At 42.2% G+C, this 19,386-nt stretch overlaps 1 long non-coding RNA gene and 1 pseudogene across 4 annotated transcripts in view; one reads left to right on the top strand and one right to left on the bottom strand.

The window, feature by feature from the left end:
• Positions 1-473: 473 nt before the first annotated feature.
• Positions 474-19,386, top strand: part of LOC141277624 (uncharacterized) — a 95,857-nt gene continuing 76,944 nt past the window's right edge. For 2 of the 4 annotated variants that reach the window (XR_012329310.1, XR_012329309.1), the window contains exon 1: positions 1,726-8,927. This is a non-coding gene — a long non-coding RNA (uncharacterized lncRNA). Of the gene's footprint in view, positions 575-1,725; positions 8,928-19,386 lie in introns of those variants that run through there. The other 2 variants (XR_012329312.1, XR_012329311.1) reach the window with 2 other exon arrangements.
• Positions 11,039-11,490, bottom strand: LOC117310189 (large ribosomal subunit protein eL42-like; annotated as a pseudogene).

The following is a 19,386-nucleotide window of genomic DNA, read 5'->3' as shown; positions in this document are numbered from 1 at the left end:
AAGATAGATGTGAAATGTTAATATCCCAAACCCCCTTATCTGAATCTGCACCAGGGTTGAAAATTAAGGCAGGTGCTCTGTGTCAGTGTGAATTAGATCCTTCAGGCAAGAGTGGGATGTTTTGTTCTTACTTCAAAAGCAAAGTTTCTGATAAACTGTAATTTTAGAAAACAGGATTTCTCAGTAACGAAGTAATAGTTATGCTACTGAGTGTCATTCAGACACTTTACAAGCTGTAGTGTTTCCTTGGGAGAACTATAATTTTCTGCTAACTTTGCACCTGGCTTTATCTGTGATCTGTGTCTGTTTTCCCATTTTGATGAATGGCATGGCAGATTTTCATTTTTTCGGTCAAACTAACTTTCACTTTTTCTCTTGTTTTAGTGACTTGTTGAACTTGCCGGAAAGAAGCTGTGGTGGCATGGGACCTTTTCTGGAAGTCATTAATCTCTTTCCTTTTTTCCTGTTTCCCACTTCCTAGCATGGGCTATATAATTTTAGGGCCCCAGTGCAGCCTGGCATTTCCCCTGAAGGAGGAACCCGCAGAAACCAGAATGAGAAAGCAAGCCTTGGGGTGAGGTATAAAGGAGTATAATGAAGTCTCAGATGTGGGGCATGGGAAGGGGCAGCATGCTTCAGGTGCCCTTACTCTTGCCAGACCCTCTTGTTTCTACTCTGTTCCTGGCAGCAGCTTGCAGCCTCTTGCGGTTTTGGTAACTGCTGGGTCAAGATCTGTGCAGGGAGGGTTGGGAAAGCATCACTGTGGTGGCTGACCTTCTGCTTTGGGGAATCCTGTGAAAGATGCTGCTTCCTCTGTGTCCCCTTCTGTTCTGTTGAGCCTTCTTTAACTCTGGCCTCCACCCTTTCACCAGACCTTCCAGCAGATCAATTATCAGTCCCTCTGTCTGAGCCCTTTCACTTCTGGCCTATTTATCAGCCTTTCCTTCCAGGACCCTACAGAGTCTCATCTTCCCCTGCTGCTCCCAGTTTTGTATCTGACTCTGCTCCTGCATAATCTGTTTTCTTCTCGTGCCTTGCTCTGTTTTCTTCTCTGCCCTGTTCTTCATAATTGGTCCCCCTCCCTCATCACTCCTTTCATCTCTATACTGGCCTCTCTGCCACCAGAGGCTCTGTCATTGGCTCCCACATTCTCGCTCATCTTTTTTCCCACTCCCATGATGGCCTTCTCCCCTCTCCCTGGGAGTCCTCCTTGCCTTGATCTCTCCTAACATTTCATTTATCCTTATTTCGCCCCATTACCAGCTTTCTCATCTTTTCCACGAAGGTCCTCTCTGCCTCCACTCTGCCCCCCAGGTCCCCTTATTCAATCTCAACACTGCAGATCCCTTTCTGCCTCCGGAGCTACAATCTTAAGGGACCATCTTCTGCCCCCATCATCTACCCTTCCTCCTTTCCCCTAGAACACACTCAGATACTAGACTCTCTTCCCCAACCAGATCCCTCCTCTTGCATGATCCTACCCTTGTTGTCAGGAACTCAACCTCTTATCACTCACAACATCCCATTCACTCCATGAATCCCACTGATTCATTTGCCTGTCACCCCATCATCACCAACAGTCTCTACCCCACCACTGCCAGACTCTCCTTTAATACTGACTCAATTTGGCTTGATTTAAATCCTACTGAACACTGTTCCAGAGACCTCATCTTCAGAAAACCCCCTTTGACTGACTTCTATTGCAAAAAACGTAGGCATTGACTGCTCAAAAACCTTGTCCATTTCAACTTCCTCCTGGGGGCAGCTGTCTGTTAAGGACTTGCTTTTCCCTACCTTCTCATACTGTGATTTCCAGCAGGAGGAGCTTTCTCCTTTCATCCAGCGAGTTCTGTCTCTGGGGAGACCCTGCAATCAGGCATGTGGAAGCAAGTAGACACTCTTTCCTTAGCTCTGCTGTCCAGAAGCTCCTGAAGATATGTCACAAAGAGTGTGGATTTCCAGATTTGGGAGGACAAAGAAGAAGGGATCATTCTAAAACAACGGAGGGCATACTACCAACTCAGTTCTTCTGCACCTTCTTTAGCATCACTTGCTGTTGAGCACTACTCCACAGCCCTCCAACCCTTCTAGAGATGTGAAGGCCAACCATGGTAACTGCATAGCCCATAGGAGTCTCCGAATTCCAAAATCTTGGGAGACTCTGCAGCATAAATGTAGCTAGCTCTTCAGAGGTCCCCCTCTTCGCACAGTGAGTCCCTGCTGGCTACCCTTATGTTCTTTGATAGCAGTCCCACACTAGTCTCCCTTTCTCTTATTCAATCTCTAGCGTCCCCCTCCCCCAGTCCAAATACACTTAACCAATCCCCCATTGCTTCCTCAGCCCCAGACCCTGCCCCCACCTTAAAGCCTAGCCCCAGTCCTTCGGGAAAAATTCTAGAGGGAAGGAGCTCACCAGAGGACAGTATCTTCTCTAAGTTGAGTTTCCACTTTAGGAATATGATGATGGAGGTGAATTTAGGTATTCTTTCAAAGATTAAACAGTCCAGGGAGATAGTCAAGGCCAAGGAATTCCCCAGCTCTGAAGCAGCCTAGGTCAGCAGAAGCCCTGTGTTCCTAAGCTTCAGGCCCCAAGGAAAAGCCAGAAAAAGAATTTAGCCCCAAAGGATGAGAGGACCTTAAGGAGATCCAAAGTTTAAATACATCAAGGAGGGGAGGTAGGATTAAGGATCTTCGAAGCCAGTCACCCCCTTCCAGATTCAGCTGACACTCTAGTGAACAAGACCCCTCCCTAGTTTTTGCCCCAGATGTAAAATAGACTTCGACAAATAGTCACCTGGAGAAAAAGGATGAGTTGCTTGTTCAGTGGCTTTGTCCCAGGACACGAGGCTAAGGGCAAGGAGGTCACTTACAAGAAACTACATCAACTGTGCACGGTCCACATCCAGCTGAAACCAGAGGAGTCTTTGGCTGAAGTATCCTAGTCATTGTTTCAAGCATTTGGGACACATGAGCAAGAAAAACAAAGCTCCCTCCCCTTGTGGAGCTTACAGTGTTGGTCCTTGAGTCAGCTCCTTCTCATCATACTCAAAATGATATCAAACCTCCTTCACTTTCCTCAAGCTCCTGCCCCTCCCTCCCCCTCAACAGATTTGCTGTTTGGCCCACTTTTGAAGGAACCATAAGCCTTCAGATGGGAACTTTTCATCATCAGATCTTCAAAAACGGTTGCATAGCACCCTCCTTTCCCTCTTCCTTACTGCTATGTAAAGCGGGGGTCTTTCTGGGAGGCCTTCCTTGACCCTCCCAAGACACGAATGGTGACCTCACTTTCACCATCACAGCTCTATTTGTAATTTTGGGCTACTCTCTAGGTCCCCAAAGTACCAGGACCTTCTCTATCACCCTCACTAGTGGCCTGGTGTATCGCATCTAGTTAACGGTAAGTCAATAACCCTTTAGACGAACTAACTAGCGAGCCTTGCACAGAACCTCCGCAGGGAGAGCCCCACCCAGCGTGCTTTGCGGGCCCGGCCGAGGCCTGGAGGGGGACTACATCCGGCGGGACTACCCCTGGGGGTGGGGCCATATCTGGGGCGGGGCCACATCTGGGACAGGGGCCAAGACCTGGGCGCATGGCCGGCTTTTAGAGGCGGCAACAGTTTCTCCTCGGAATCCTGAATCCAGAAGTCACAGCTCAGGATTCCCCTCACGGATGAGGTTGTGACGGGGCTTACTGGCTGACTGAGGGGCCCTTCCACCACTTCTGCCTGCGGCGTTCCACTCGCTATCGCTTCACCTCAGCCCACTGGGGCCACACCATCCAGGCTGCGGCCTCCCAAGACCCTGAAAGGCCCCGGAGGCCCTGAGCACGGGACCTGCCCTCTCTGCCTGAACTTAAAGAGAACATCTTCGTCACCATCACTGTAACGCCGACTGCTGTCTGGTGGGCTCTGGGCAAGTCCTTGGGCTCCCAGCCCAGATGTCACCCTGCCACAGGCCAGGAACAGGACGGTACACCGACCTAGTGAGGTGGCCGAGAGGAGTGGAAGGAACCGTGAGCCTTTGTTCAGCACCAGGGCCCAAGGCTGGCCCAGAGGCTCTGCTGCGGTTGCCACCTGGGCTGGCAAGGTCGCAGCTGGCACGCTCCCGGCAGGACCAGTATCCACACCGTGCAGGGTGCTTGCCTCCCACTGGGAGTTGTTTTCTGAGGAGCTGCCGGGAAGGCCCTGCCAGCCAGGCCAGGAGGCAGGGCTGGTGAGGCCCCGAGGGAAAGGCCCGTGACAGAAAAGGGCAGTGTGACTGCGGAGATGAGACCACGCCGGAGGGGCACACGCAGGACCCTGTACAGACGGATGCAGGGATCTCACCTCCCTGGGCTGGGCTGAGGCCTCCAGGTGACGTGGTGGGGCCGAGGGCACAGAGGCTCCCAGCTGCCTTCACAACAGGTACTGACACAGCCATTGCGGGCCCTCAGCGCCAGGTCCTGTGTTACACAAGAACTCTGGCGTGGCGTGGGGGTGGTCACTAGAGATGGAAGGAAATATCATGGTTCTTCTTTCTGGGGGGACAGGTTGTCTTACTCGTGCATAAGTGTTTTATAGCGAATTTGCAAGATACAGAATAGTAGATGGCAGTACCCCATGGACCCCTAAACTCAAAACATCTAATACTAATATTTTGATGTATTTTTGTAACATCTTTACTGGAGTATGATTGCTTTACAATGGAGTTTTAGTTTCTGCTTTACAACAAAGTGAATCAGTTATACATATACATACGTACCCATATCTCTTTCCTCTTGCGTCTCCCTCCCTCCCACCCTCCCTATCCCACCCCTCTAGGTGGTCACAAACCACCGAGCTGATCTGCCTGTGCTATGCGGCTGCGTCCCACCAGCTATCTAAGTTTTGTAGTGTATATATGTCCATGCCACTCTCTCACTTTGTCCCAGCTTACCCTTGCTCCTCTCTGTATCCTCAAGTCCATTCTCTAGTTGGTCTGCGTCTTTATTCCCGTCTTGCCCCTAGGTTCTTCATGACCATTTTTTTGTTTGTTTTTTAGATTCGATATATATGTGTTAGCATGCGGTATTGGTTTTTCTCTTTCTGACGTACTTCACTCTGTATGACAGACTCTAGGTCCATCCACCTCACTACAAATAACTCAATTTCGTTTCTTTTTATGGCTGAGTAATATTCCATTGTATATATGAGCCATATCTTCTTTATCCATTCATCTGTTGATGGACACTTAGGTTGCTTCCATGTATTGGCTATTGTAAATAGAGCTGCAGTGAACATTGTGGAACATGACTCTTTTTGAATTATGGTTTTCTCAGGGTATATGCCCAGTAGTGGGATGGCTGGGTCGTATGGTAGTTCTATTTTTAGTGTTTAAGGAACCTCCATACTGTTCTCCATAGTGGCTGTATCAATTTACATTCCCACCAAGCATGCAAGATTGTTCCCTTTTCTCCAAACTGTCTCCAGCATTTATTGTTTGTAGATTTTGTTGATGATGGCCATTCTGACCGGTGTGAGATGATATCTCATTGTAGTTTTTTTTTTTTTTTTTTTTTTTTTTTTGCGGTACGCGGGCCTCTCACTGTTGTGTCCTCTCCCGTTGCGGAGCACAGGCTCTGGACGCGCATTCTCAGCAGCCATGGCTCACGGGCCCAGCCGCTCCGCGGCATGTGGGATCCTCCCGGACCGGGGCACGAACCCGTGTCCCCTGCATCCACAGGCGGACTCTCAACCACTGCGCCACCAGGGAAGCCCCTCATTGTAGTTTTGATTTGCATTTCTCTAGTGATCAGTGATGTTGAGCATTCTTTCATGTGTTTGTTGGTGATCTGTATATCTTCCTCGGAGAAATGTCTATTTATGTCTTCTGCCCATTTTTGGATTGGATTGTTTGTTTTTTTGATATTGAGCTGCATGAGCTGCTTGTAAATTTTGCAGATTAATCCTTTGTCAGTTGCTTCACTTGCAAATATTTTCTCCCATTCAGAGGGTTGTCTTTTCGTCTTGTTTATGGTTTCCTTTGCTGTGCAAAAGATTTGAAGTTCCATGAGGTCCCATTTGTTAATTTTTCTTTTTATTTCCACTTCTCTAGGAGGTGGGTCAAAAAGGATCTTGCTGTGATTTATGTCATAGAGATTTCTGCCTATCTTTTACTCTAAGCGTTTGATAGTGTCTCACCTTACATTTAGTTCTTTCAGCGATTTTGAGTTTATTTTTTTGTAATGGTGTTAGGGAGTGTTCTAATTTCATGCTTTTACATGTAGCTATCCAGTTTTTCCAGCACCACTTATTGAAGAGGCTGTCTCTTCTCCACTGTATATTCTTGCCTCCTTTATCAAAGATAAAGTGACCATATGTGTGTGAGTTTATCTCTGGGCTTTCTATCCTGTTCCATTGATCGACATTTCTGTTTTTGTGCTAGAACCATACTGTCTTGATTACTGTAGCTTTGTAGTATAGTCTGAAGTCTGGGGGCCTGATTTCTCCAGCTCCATTTTCTTTCTCAGGATTGCTTTGGCTTATCGGGGTCTTTTGTGTTTCCATACAAATTGCAAAATTTTTTGTTCTAGTTCTGTGAAAAATGCCAGTGGTAGTTTGATAGGGATTGCAATGAATCTGTAGATTGCTTTGGGTAATGTAGACATTTTCACAATGTTGATTCTTCCAATCCAGGAGCAGGGTATATCTCTCCATCTCTTTGTATCATCTTCAATTTCTTTCATCAGTGTCTTATAACTCTCTGCATACAGGTATTTTGTCTCCTTAAGTAGGTTCATTCCTATATATTTTATTCTTTTTGTTGCAATGGTAAATGGGAGTGTTTTCTTAATTTCACATTCAGATTTTTCATCATTAGTGTATAGGAATGCAAGAGATTTCTGTGCATTAATTTTGTATCCTGCTACTTTACCAAATTCATTGATTAGCTCTAGTAGTTTTCTGGTAGCATCTTTAGGATTCTCCATGTATAGTATCATGTCATCTGCAAACAGTGACAGCTTTACTTCTCCTTTTCCGATTTGGATTCCTTTTATTTCCTTTTCTTCTCTGATTGCTGTGGCTAAAACTTCCAAAACTATGTTGAATAAGAGTGGTGAGAGTGGGCAACCTTGTCTTGTTCCTGATCTTAGAGGAAATGGTTTCAGTTTTTCACCATTGAGGACGATGTTGGCTGTGGGTTTGTCGTATATGGCCTTTATTTTGTTAAGGAAGGTTCTCTCTATGCCTACTTTCTGGAGGGTTTCTATCATAAATGGGTGTTGAATTTTGTCGAAAGCTTTCTCTGCATCTATTGAGATGATCATATGGTTTTTCTCTTTCAATTTGTTAATATGGAGTATCACATTGATTGATTTGCCTATATTGAAGAATCCTTGAATTCCTTGGATAAAACCTGCTTGATCATGGTGTATGATCCTTTTAATGTGCTGTTGGATTCTGTTTACCAGCATTTTGTTGAGGATTTTTACATCTATGTTCATCAGTGATATTGTCCTGTAGTTTTCTTTCTTTGTGACATCTTTGTCTGGTTTTGGTATCAGGGTGATGGTGGCCTCATAGAATGGGTTTGTGAGTGTTCCTCCCTCTGCTATATTTTGGAAGAGTTTGAGAAAGATAGGTGTTAGCTCTTCTCTAAATGTTGGGTAGAATTCGCCTGTGAAGCCATCTGGTCCTGGGCTTTTGTGTGTTGGAAGATTTTCAATCACTGTTTCAATCTCAGTGCTTTTGATTGGTCTGTTAATATTTTCTGTTCCTTCCTGGTTCAGTCTTGGAAGGTTGTGCATTTCTAAGAGTTTGTCCATTTTTTCCAGGTTGTCCATTTTATTGGCATAGAGTTGCTTGTAGTAATCTCTCATGATCCTTTGTATTTCTGCAGTGTCAGTTGTTACTTCTCCTTTTTCATTTCTAATTCTATTGATTTGAGCCTTGCCCCTTTTGTTCTCGTTGAGTCTGGCTAACCGTTCATCAATTTTATTTATCTTCTCAAAGAACCAGCTTTTAGTTTTATTGGTCTTTGCTATCATTTCCTTCATTTCTTTTTCATTTATTTCTGTTCTGATCTCTATGATTTCTTTCCTTCTGCTGACTTTGGGGTTTTTTTGTTCTTCTTTCTCTAATTGCTTTATCTGTAAGCTTAGGTTGTTTATTTGAGATGTTTCTTGTTTCTTAAGGTAGGATTTTATTGCTATAAAGTTCCCTCTTAGAACTGCTTTTGCTGAATCCCATGGGTTTTGGGTCATCGTGTTTTCATTGTCATTTTTTTCTAGGTATATTTTATTTCCTCTTTGATTTCTTCAATGATTTCTTGGTAATTACGTAGGGTATTGTTTAGCCTCCATGTATTTGTAATTTTTACAGATTTTTTCTAGTAATTGATATCTTGTCTCATTGTGGTTGGAAAAGGTACCTGATATGATTTCAATTTTCGTAATGATGTATTTTTTCCCAGCTTTGCTGTGCATGTTTTCAGTGTTTAAATAATATAAATACATAAAATATTGTTTAGCCTCCATGTATTTGTATTTTTTAGATTTTTTCCAGTAATTGATATCTTGTCTCATTGTGGTTGGAAAAGATACCTGATATGATTTCAATTTTCGTAATGATGTATTTTTTCCCAGCTTTGCTGTGCATGTTTTCAGTGTTTAAATAATATAAATACATAATATATATATATGTGTATATATATATATATACAAATATATACATATATATATATATTTTTTTTTTTTGGCGGTACGCTGGCCTCTCACTGTTGTGGCCTCTCCCGTTGTGGAGCCCAGGCTCCGGATGCACAGGCTCAGCGGCCATGGCTCACGCGCCCAGCCACTCCACGGCATGTGGGATCTTCCTGGACCGGGTCAGGAATCCATGTCCCCTGCATCGGCAGGCAGACTCTCAACCACTGCACCACCAGGAAAACCCCGTAATAGTTTTTAAAAGGTAGGAAAACACGTATGCAATGTCTGAATTATTGTATGCTCTTCTTAAATATCATTTTTAGTGTCTTCCTTTTTAACCATTCTGTTTTTCTATGATATGTAGGTTTGTTGCAACTTTTTGATATTGTAAGACGTTACTTAACATGTTTGTGCATGATTGCACTTGCTTAGAACTGCCTTATTCCCAATCATAAAGCTTTTCTTGAACTTTATTTTCTCATCATGGTTCTACCCTTGATTCACATCTCTTCTCTTTCTGTAAGTCTCTTAGGCAAGAGACTTACACCCATGCAGTAAGTTATTTCACTGCTGACTTCTCCCGTTTGCGTCACATTTATAAATCCGGATGCTTGGTAAACATTCCCAACCTTGATTTCCATAAATGTAGACCATGATCTTCCTCTGCCATCAACCACCATTGCTTGCCTAGTCCCAGTATGAATTAGTAGCACCTGGTCCCCAAGCCCAATGCATAAGAGCCCTTCTGTGCTCCTCCTCCTCCTTCATCCTTCCCATAGTCAGTCAGTCACCAATTCTGCTTATTTTATTGGTTACCTATTTCTCAAATTTTAATCTTCTCTTCATTCTTACTACTACCTTGGTAGTTCAGACCCTCATCATCATTCACCGAATTATGCCATGGCTTCTTAACTAATCTCTGATCTTAACCAATCCTCTACTTGCTGATTTCTACTTCTTTAGCTTCTGCTATTCTAAACTCTGTTTTTCTACTCCAGTAGAAACACTTGTTTTGTTCAGTGCTTCCACGTCCCTACTCATTGTTTTTTTAATTGAAGTATAGTTGATTTACATTGTTGTGTTAGTTTCAGGTATACAGCAAAGTGATTCAGATTTTGTGTGTGTGTATATATATGTATATATATGTATTATGCCCACACATTCTTTTTCAGATTCTTTTGCACTATAGGTTATCACAAGATATTGAATGTCATTCCCCGTGCTGTACAGTAGGTCCTTGTTGTTTATATATCAGTATTTTATATATAGTAGTGTGTATCTGTTAATACCAAAGTCCTAATTTATCCTTCCCCGCCTTTCCCCTTTGTTAACCATAAGTTTGTTTTCTACATGAGTCTATTTCTGTTTTGTAAGTTCATTTGTATCATTTTTTTAGATTCCACATATAAGTGATATCATATAATATTTGTCTTCCTCTGTCTGACTTCACTTAGTATGATAATCTCTAGGTCCATCCATGTTGCTTCAAGTGGCATTATTTCATTCTTTTTTTATGGCTAATATTGCATTATATATATATATATATATACATATATATATATATTAAATACATACACACACACACACACACACACACACACACCTCTTCTTTATCCATTCATCTGTCAGTGGACATTTAGGCTGCTTCCAGGTCTTGGCTATTGTAAATAGTGCTGTTATGAAAATTTGGGTGCATGCATCATTTCCAATTAGAGTTTTCTCTGGATATATGCCCAGGATTTGGATTGCTGGATCACATGGCGACTCTATTTTTAGTTTTTAAAGGAACCTCAGTACTGTTTTCCATAGTGCCCGCACCAATTTACATTCCTGACAACAGTGTAGGAGGGTTCTTTTTTCTCCTTACTCATTTTGATTTCTCTACCTGGAGTTCCTTAGGCAGATAAATACTAGAGTTCTCCCAGTCTACTACAGTAGGTCAGGGCTGTGTTTTTTTTTCAGGGAATTTGTCCATTTCATCCAAGTTGGTGAATTTAGTGGCTTAGTTCATAATATTTTCTTATTCTTCTAATGTTAGTAGATCTGGTGATTTCCCCTTTTTCATTTTTGGTGTTTGTAATTTGTACCTTCACTTTCTTGATCAGTCTGAGTAGAGGTTTATCAATTGCCTATTTTTTTCCCAAAGAAACAACTTTTGGTTTCATTGATTTTCTTTCTTTGTTTTTCTGGCTTTATTTCATAGATTTCTGCTCAGGTTTTTATGTCCTTCTCTTTGCTCTGAGTTTATATTGCCTTTCTTTTTCTAGTTTCTTAAGGTGAATTCTCATTAGAGCATTGATTTGAGACCATTCTTTTCTTCTTAATGTAAACTTATTTTTTTGAAGCTAACATAACCTCAAGATTTTATTTCCCTTATAATAAAACAAAAGGTGAAGCCCAGAACGGGATGATTTGGCCTCTTCTCTTGTTGTCTCTTCCCAGTTCATAATGTATGCATCTATCAATAGCTGGCATTCTTTTAGATGTATAATAGGGCTTAAGCATTCAAGCCTTAGCACAATTTTCTTTGTAGTTTTAGCCTTTGCCGGAAAATCCACTTAGCCTGCTCACCATAGCCACTCTACTTCCTGTGGTAACACTGCTTTCCTGGGACAGGCCAGAATCCTTGCCCTTCTTGTACCATGTCATTTTGTTGGGTTGTGCTAGTCACACTTCTTATAGAAAGTCTAGTGGGTCTTAGGAATGTTTACCATGTTTACCAGGGTACTATCCCTATAAATTTTTAATGCTTTGAATTTCCGTGTAAACACTGATTTATTTATATCCCACAACTTTTCATGTGTTTTCATTTTCAATTCAAGTTTTTATAATTTATCATTTGACTTTGAGTGATTTAGAAGTGTGGGAAATTTTCCAAATATCTTTCTATTCTTGATTTCTAATTTAATTATGTTGTGAATTCAAAGTATTAATTCAAAGTATTGAGAACATACTTTGTACAATTTCAGTTTTTTAAACTTTGTCGAGATTTGACTTATGACCCAGTATACTCTTGGTGACTATTTCATATTTACATATGACTCACTTATAGCCAGCCCTTCGTATCCAAGGTTCTTCTGTATCCAAGGTTCCACATCCATGGATTCAACCAATCAGGGATTGTGTAGTACTCTAGTATTTACTTTTGAAAAAAAATCTGCCTATGAGTGGATCTGTGCAGTTCAAACCCGTGCTTTTCAGTGGTCAGCTGTACTTGAAAAGAATGTGTATTCTGCTGTTTGTTGACTAGAATTCTCTATAAATATCAATTAGGTCAAGTTGGTTTACAGTGTTGTTCAGGTCTTCTGTGTCCTTACTAATTTCTTTTGTGTTCTTTTATTACTAAGAGGGTTGTTGATGTGTCTGACTATAATCATGGAATTGTCTGTTTCTCTTCTGAGTTCTAGCAGTTTTTGCTTCATGCCATTTTGAAGCTCCAATCTTAGGTGTATATACATTTAGGATTCTTATGTCTTGGTGGTGGTCCCCTTTATCATTATGTAACGACTCTCTTTATCTCTGGTAATATTCCTGTCCTGAAGTCTACTTTGTGTAGTATTCATAAGGGCACTCAGCTCTCTGATTAGTGTGTGCATGGTCTGTCTTTTTGCATCATTTTAACCTTTTACTTTTTTATGTCTTTATATTGAAGGTGAGTTTCCTGTAGACAGCATAATGTGTTGTCTTGTTTTTTATCCAGTCTGACAGTCTCTGCCTTTTAATTGGGGTGTGTAGATTACTTACATTTCTACTATTGATATGGTTATATTTAAATCTACCATCTGGCTAGTCATTTTATATTTGTTCCATCAGTTCTTTCTTCCTTTCCCTTCTCTTTGCTAACCTGCATGTGCATTATTTTTTTATGGTTCTGTTTTCTCTTCACTCTTGTCTTATTTGTTAAATTTCTTTTTTCTAATAAAATTTTATCTTTATGTTATTTAATATTCATCTTTATCACATTTTTGAACAGTCATCTTCAAATTATGTTATACCAGTTCATGTATAGAGTAAGAACTTTTCCTTCCCCCCATTTCTTGTGCTATTGTTATATACTTAGGGGCTGTATTATTTCAAATTAATTTAAATTTCTTAAGTAATTTATGATTATAACCTTTGAGTAAAAATATTAAAATATTTCACACAAAGTCCCCTTGACCATCCCTTCCTTGGAGGTAAACAATGTTACCAGTTTGTTACACATCCTTCCAGATGTCTGCTATGTATATGTGTGTGTATGTATGTGTATGTGTAGGTACATATACACACACACACACACACACACACACACACACACACACACACACACTTAGAATATGTACAGTTTATTTGTTTTCCATAAAAGTTATACTATGCATACCATTCTTTGGCATGCTTCTTTTACTCAACAATATGTCTTATCAGTCTACCCATATTAGTACTTTTGGATCTGCCTCATTCTTTTGAAGTGCTGCACAGTATTCTGTTAAATGGATTTCTCAGAGTTTTATTATTATTTTAGTTGATGGACATTTTTTTCCTGATTATTCATTATGGTAAATAAGGCCCCAGTGAATATCCTTCTGTATGTCTTATTGTGGACATTTGGAAATGCTTTTCTAGAGTACATACCTAGAAGTGGAATTACATTTCTCATAGAAACCTCCAGCAAGAAATAAAGGGGAGAGGAGAGGCAGAAATTAACCCAAGAAGGTTTTAAGGTTGCATTGGGGCTAGTGGGTGTGGTAATGGGTGTGGTGGGTGTGTCAGGGATGTGATAGATGATTTAAAGCCTTGGAAACTCTTTGGAGAATTTAATACAGTAATGGTCTCATCTTTGGAACTCAGGGACTTCTGAGGGAACATGGATTGGTTACTATTTTCATGCCTTGGGTATAAAGAAGCAACTTATTTTTATTCATCAGAGATAGAAAAGAGAAGGCTGTGACTCATCTTGACGGTCTATCAGATGGGTCAAATAAGTTGACCCAAGTCACATGGCTGTCACAGAGGAATGAGCGACAGTCCAGTGGGCTAAAGAAAGTTACTAAATTTAGAGATTGTCTGGTTGTATACCTTCACTGTTTACATAGGAAGCAAGGCCTGGAGAGGGAAAGAGACCCGCTCAAGGTTTCATAGTAAGTCAGTGATACTGCTGACATATTTCAGCCCAGCTGTAAGAGGCAGAAAAGCAGAAATAGGAAGGAGATAGCTTAGTCCAGCTAGGGGAAGTGGTGGTGGGGGGCCGAGGAGACAGAGAAGCAAACAACATTTCCACCTACTCTGCCCCCTGCAGCCCACTCTCTTCCTTTCTCCAGATTTTTGTGGACTTCTTTCTTCAGCAGCATCAAAGAAGTCCAAAAAGGAAAACTAAACAATCCAAATTATAGGATAGAGGAAAAACCCATGTCCTTGTAAATGTTACCATTCTGCAGCAAAACAAACATGGTAGAAATAATTAGGCTTTGGTCTGGGTCTGCGATGTGGAAGATGGGCATAAATAGTCGCTAAACCATCTAGTGGAGCCACAGTAATTCTTTCCTGGAGGGTAGAGCAATGGGTACATTACCCAAATGCAGCTATTCAAAAAGTGGTCTAGATTCCCTTGCAATAATCATTAATTTCAGGCAACAAAACAAAATAAAATAAAGAAAACAACAAAAGGAGGGGTGGGTCATTAAAACAAAAAAGCTGGGCACTCAAAAGAGACTTCCCACAGCTAGAAAGTTGTGGAGGATGGATTTGAAACTGTCACCAGGTGCTTGCCTACTTTTACAGTAGAGGTCCTCAAACTGACCTGCCCTTAAGCTGACGAAGGATGCCCTTTGAGAAGTGCAGCATCTTGAGATGCTGTCTTTAGAGTTATTGGGAACAGAATATTCTTCCGGTTTGGAGATGCTCGAGGGGAAGTCCCCTAGAGCAGTCTTTCTGTCTTGGGGTACTTGGGATGCCTTTTAAAAAGCCAGATTCCTGAAGTACCTCACCCCAACTCCAGTACTGGATCTGTGGGTGGGCCCATAATCTGCATATTAAACAGTCACCCAGATGATTGTTATGCCTGCCTGCTGACATTTGGCCCAGGATGGGCTTGCCCAATCATTCTGCAGTGATAATGGTACTGTCTTTTTGAAGACCTGCATTAATTATGTCGAAGACCTGCATTATGTCGAACCCCTTTGGTAATGGTAATTTCACATGGTTCAATCTAGTATCTTTGTTTCCTTTAAATTTCAACTGAGCTCTAGACAATGAGTTTTCTAGGTCTTTCTTTGGGCACACAGGGTGAAGAGAATTTTTCAGGATGTGAATGTTAACTGACACGTGACCTTAGGACAGTGGTTTCCATATCAATAAGTTTGGAAACATTTCGGGGGGGCAACTTAGAATTCCCCTTTCTATTTGGAGTCATGAAGTTCAAAGATACATTTTATGAGGTAGCAGGTCTTCAGGTTTTAAAGATAGTTATGTTGTTATTGGTGTTCCAGACCTAATCCCTTTTTCCGAATCTCTACAAACACACTGGGAGGGGTTTCTCCCCGTATTGCAGGTAAGGATTTAAGGTGTAAACCTCTTCTGGAATGAGGCAGGAAAATCAACTCTTCAATCAGTCAACACAAAACTCCCAGTAATGAATTGAGAGGGCCAGGATCACAGACATAATAATTGGGAGAATTAAGCCTTGAATGTATGTCTTTTGGAAGAGTCCTGGTGCTGTAAAAAAAAGAGTATGAATTAAATTCAACTTTGATCCTAAATTAGGATTGCTAGCTACTAGTTAGTTATGCGACCCTGGTCCAATCAAGTAATCTCCTAGAGCTATCTGCATCTCTAAAACAAAGAGAATTACATTTTGCTGAGCTGGTGGGGTTGGGGCTCCTGCTGTTTCCGGAGAAGGTGTGTGACACCCTCAGTGCAGTGCAGTGCATGCCCATAGGTGGTGCTAAGTAATGGTTATGATTAGTGAATTCCAGGCTGAAGTTTTATTTTTCCACAGATGCACGGCAGCCTCTCAGGTCTCCCAGCCTGTTAGACCAGTTGCAACTCTTCCCCTCCTCCCCCCACCATCCCCTTCACATGTACAACTGCCCTGGGGCATTTATCCTCCAGGGGATAATTCTCCATGAAGCTGGCACATCTGTCATGGGCACTAGTAGGTGCCAGCAAAGGCTAAGCTTTCAGAAGGGCTCCTTCATTTGATTTTTATCATTCTTCCATCCCCCCAGTGTGACTCATGAAAGCCCAGACTTCCTTTCCTTTCATCCGGAGTGATCTCTGACTCTCACAGCCTTTCTTGCTTGCCATTCTGAGCCTGGGAGAAAATGCTCAGGGTTACACTGTCAAATATCAATGAAGAAAGACCTCCTATGTTGGGCATCCTTGTAACAAAACTAATAAACACCAGTGTAGGGACTTCCCTCGTGGCTCAGTGGTTAAGAATCTGCCTGCCAATGCAGGGGTCACGGGTTTGAGCCCTGGTCCGGGAAGATCCCACATGCCGCGGAGCAACTAAGCCCATGCACCGCAACTACTGAGCCTGTGCTCTAGAGCCCGTGAGCCACAACTACTGAGCCCACGTGCCACAATTACTGAAGACCACGCACCTAGGGCCCGTGCTCCACAACAAGAGAAGGCACCGCAATGAGAAGTCCGCACACCACAACGAAGAGTAGCCCCCGCTCGCCGCAGCTAGAGAAATCCTGCGTGCAGCAACAAAGACCCAACACAGCCAAAAATAAATAAATAAATTTATTAAAAAAACAAACCCCCAAAACACCAGTGCTACATTTGGACAGAACTTTACAGTGTGCCATGTACTTTCATATCCATTAGCTCATTTAATAGTTGCAAACTTCTGGCAAGGTAGTGTGATGGTTAAGGGTTAGGCTCTGGAATCTGCAGATTGCTTTTAAATTCCGATCTTCACCTTTTCTCAGCCGAATCATCTTGGGCAAGTAACTTAGCATCTCTGAACGCTGTAGGTTTAAGTGGAAAGTACTCAGAACATGGTCATAAGTGCCCAATAATTGTTAACTATTACTTCTATCATGCCCATTTTACCACATGACCTCAAGTTTTTCTGTAACCTCACCATTGGTCCTTAACCTAAAGGGTCAAACCTCACTTTCTTTGCTTTTCCTCTTATCCCCCTGCCTCCACACTCTCCTCAGCTTTGCTCCCCCCTCACACATAGCCTACAGTGAACTTTCCTTTTTCTTTTTGATAAACTTAATTAATTAATTAATTAATTTATTTATTTTTGGCTGCGTTGGGTCTTCGTTGCTGTGTGCGGGCTTTCTCTAGTTGTGTCGAGTGGGGGCTGCTCTTCTTTCTGGTGTGCGGGTTTCTCACTGCGGTGGCTTCTCTTGTTGCGGAGCACGGGCTCTAGGCACATAGGCTTCAGTAGTTGTGGCTCGTGGGCTCTACAGCGCAGGCTCAATGGTTGTGGTGCACGGGCTTTGTTGCTCCGTGGCATGTGGGATCTTCCCGGACCAGGGCTGGAACCCACGTCTCCTGCATTGGCAGGCGGATTCTAAACTACTGTGCCACCAGGGAAGCCCAGTTTTCCTTTTTCTGTTCAGCACAGGCTATCTCAGGCCTTTGCATGGGCTGTCATGTCTGTCCTGAGCCCACATACTGAATCCTGGTAAATACCTACTCATCCTTCAAGTAGACTGACTCCCTTTTATCACCAGGCTCCCAGGTTGCTTTCTGCACACCTTGATTATAACAAGACTGAGATTGTCTCTTTTCCTAATTTATCTATTCATTAGACTGAGTGCTCCCTGGGGAAAGGGATCATATCTTCTCACTTGTATAACTCCTGTCCCTGATATCTGTGATGTGCCAAATAAATGTTGGTTTGAATGAACAAGTGTTATAGAATTCATCAATCCACCTAAAACTATGTTAGATAAACATTCAAGTTACTGAACCCAGAGGCTGTGGAGACAGTCCTGAAACCTAGGCTCCAGCTCCTAGTCCCCAAGCTCTCTGGGCATCCCCCAGGCTGCCTCTCATTGTGGTCTCCTGACATTGCTGTGTAATTTTTCCAACCAAGCTGGACACGGAAAGAAAGAAAAAAAACAACTAATCATATGAAAGCACTAGACTTCATAGTTACAGGCCCAGTAGAGGTTTCCAGATGACAGCAAGCAGGCAGTATGCAAAGGCCTGCTTTTAATGTATCAGAAAAGACAAAATTATAGTGTGCCTGCCTTTCATGTGCTGTCTGTTTCGTCTTGCTGAATAAAAGGGAAACTCTGGCTCCAGGCTGATTTTCATTTACAAAAACAGACTAAATTCTAACCCTTAAATTATCAAAAGTGCCATATACTTGACAAGCAGCTAAGCAGAGAGAGCAGAAACTGCCAAGTTAGTAATTAAACAGAGGTTAAGTCAAATTAAAAGAGACAGACATTCTTGTCTGGCGGTCAGAACAGAGGCCTGGAGAACCCCAGATCTGGCCCTGGTACCTGCATGTGTCAGAGTGAAGACTTGATGTGCAACCATGGTTGCCAAGGAGAGACCCCATGGGCTCCGTCCACCCCTGTCTGACTTCCTGGAAGGTCTTCTAATGTGAGAACCGGGGATGTGTTCTTGTTGAGAGATGGGATCAGGGGAGGGTAGGCCTGAAAGGAGTCAGGAGGAGGCTGAGGGGACCCAGCTCTCCTCCATTTTCAGAATTTGTTTCCAAATATTATAAGGGACCATGGAAGAGTTTTTTAAATATAAAATGATTATAACTTAGGATCTCTTATAAGTACTTCAATATAAATTATTCATTTACTCAAAATATATTGAGTGCTCACAACTGTGGACCAAGCTAAGTCCTAGCCTTGGGTTGTTGACATGCTGGTAGAGGAAGGCAGACAATAAACAAGCAAATAAATGCATAGTATTTCAGGTGGCTCTAAGTGACATGGGCATAACTATAGTAAAGGAGGAGGATAGGGAGATCAGGAGTAGGAGAGAAGGGAGTGGGGGAGAAGGGGAAGATGGAGTTGCTATTTATATTAGGCAATCAAGAGAGGCCTTTCTGATAAGGTGATATTTGAGCAGAAATCTACAAGGGGAAGAGAATTTCCGGCAGAAAGAACAGCAAGTGTAAAGGTCTTGAGGTGGAGGAGTGTTTAGCAAGTTTGAGGAAAAGCAAGGATCTCAGTGTGGTCAGATCGTGGCAAGCAAAGAGGGCGTGGTAGGAGATGAGGTTTGAAAAAGATTAAGGGCTAGATCATGTAGGCATTCTAAGAACACTGGCTTTTATTCTAAGTTAAAAATGAAGGCTTTGAAGGCTTTTGAGAAGATCTTACATGATTTACAAGGGTCACTTTGGGCTGCTGTGTTGAGAGTAGAATGTAGGGAGATGAGAATAAACAGCAAAGGGAGACACAATTGTGGTTTAGGTCAGGTGGTGGTAAAAAGTGGTTGGATTCAGAATAACTTCTGAAAGTAGATCTTGTAGGATTTGCCGATAGTTCGGATCTAGGATGTTAAAGAAAGAAAGGATTCAAGGATGACTTCAAGGATTTTGGCCTGATCAAGAGGAATGATGGAGTTCTGTTTTAACGAGATGGAAAGACTGTAGGAAGAATAGGTCTGGGAGATGGAATACAAATCAAGAATTTGTATTTGGATATGATAATTCTGAGATGCATATTATACTGCTATAACAAGTATTGCGAAGAAGCACAGCTCTGGGAATCAATTGGAATGCAATTTTAATTTTGTTTCCTAATGTCCCT

This window comes from Tursiops truncatus, chromosome X, assembly GCF_011762595.2.
Source record: "Tursiops truncatus isolate mTurTru1 chromosome X, mTurTru1.mat.Y, whole genome shotgun sequence".
Classification (NCBI taxonomy): Eukaryota; Metazoa; Chordata; class Mammalia; order Artiodactyla; family Delphinidae; genus Tursiops; species Tursiops truncatus.
This window is presented reverse-complemented; position numbering and strand designations above follow the sequence as displayed.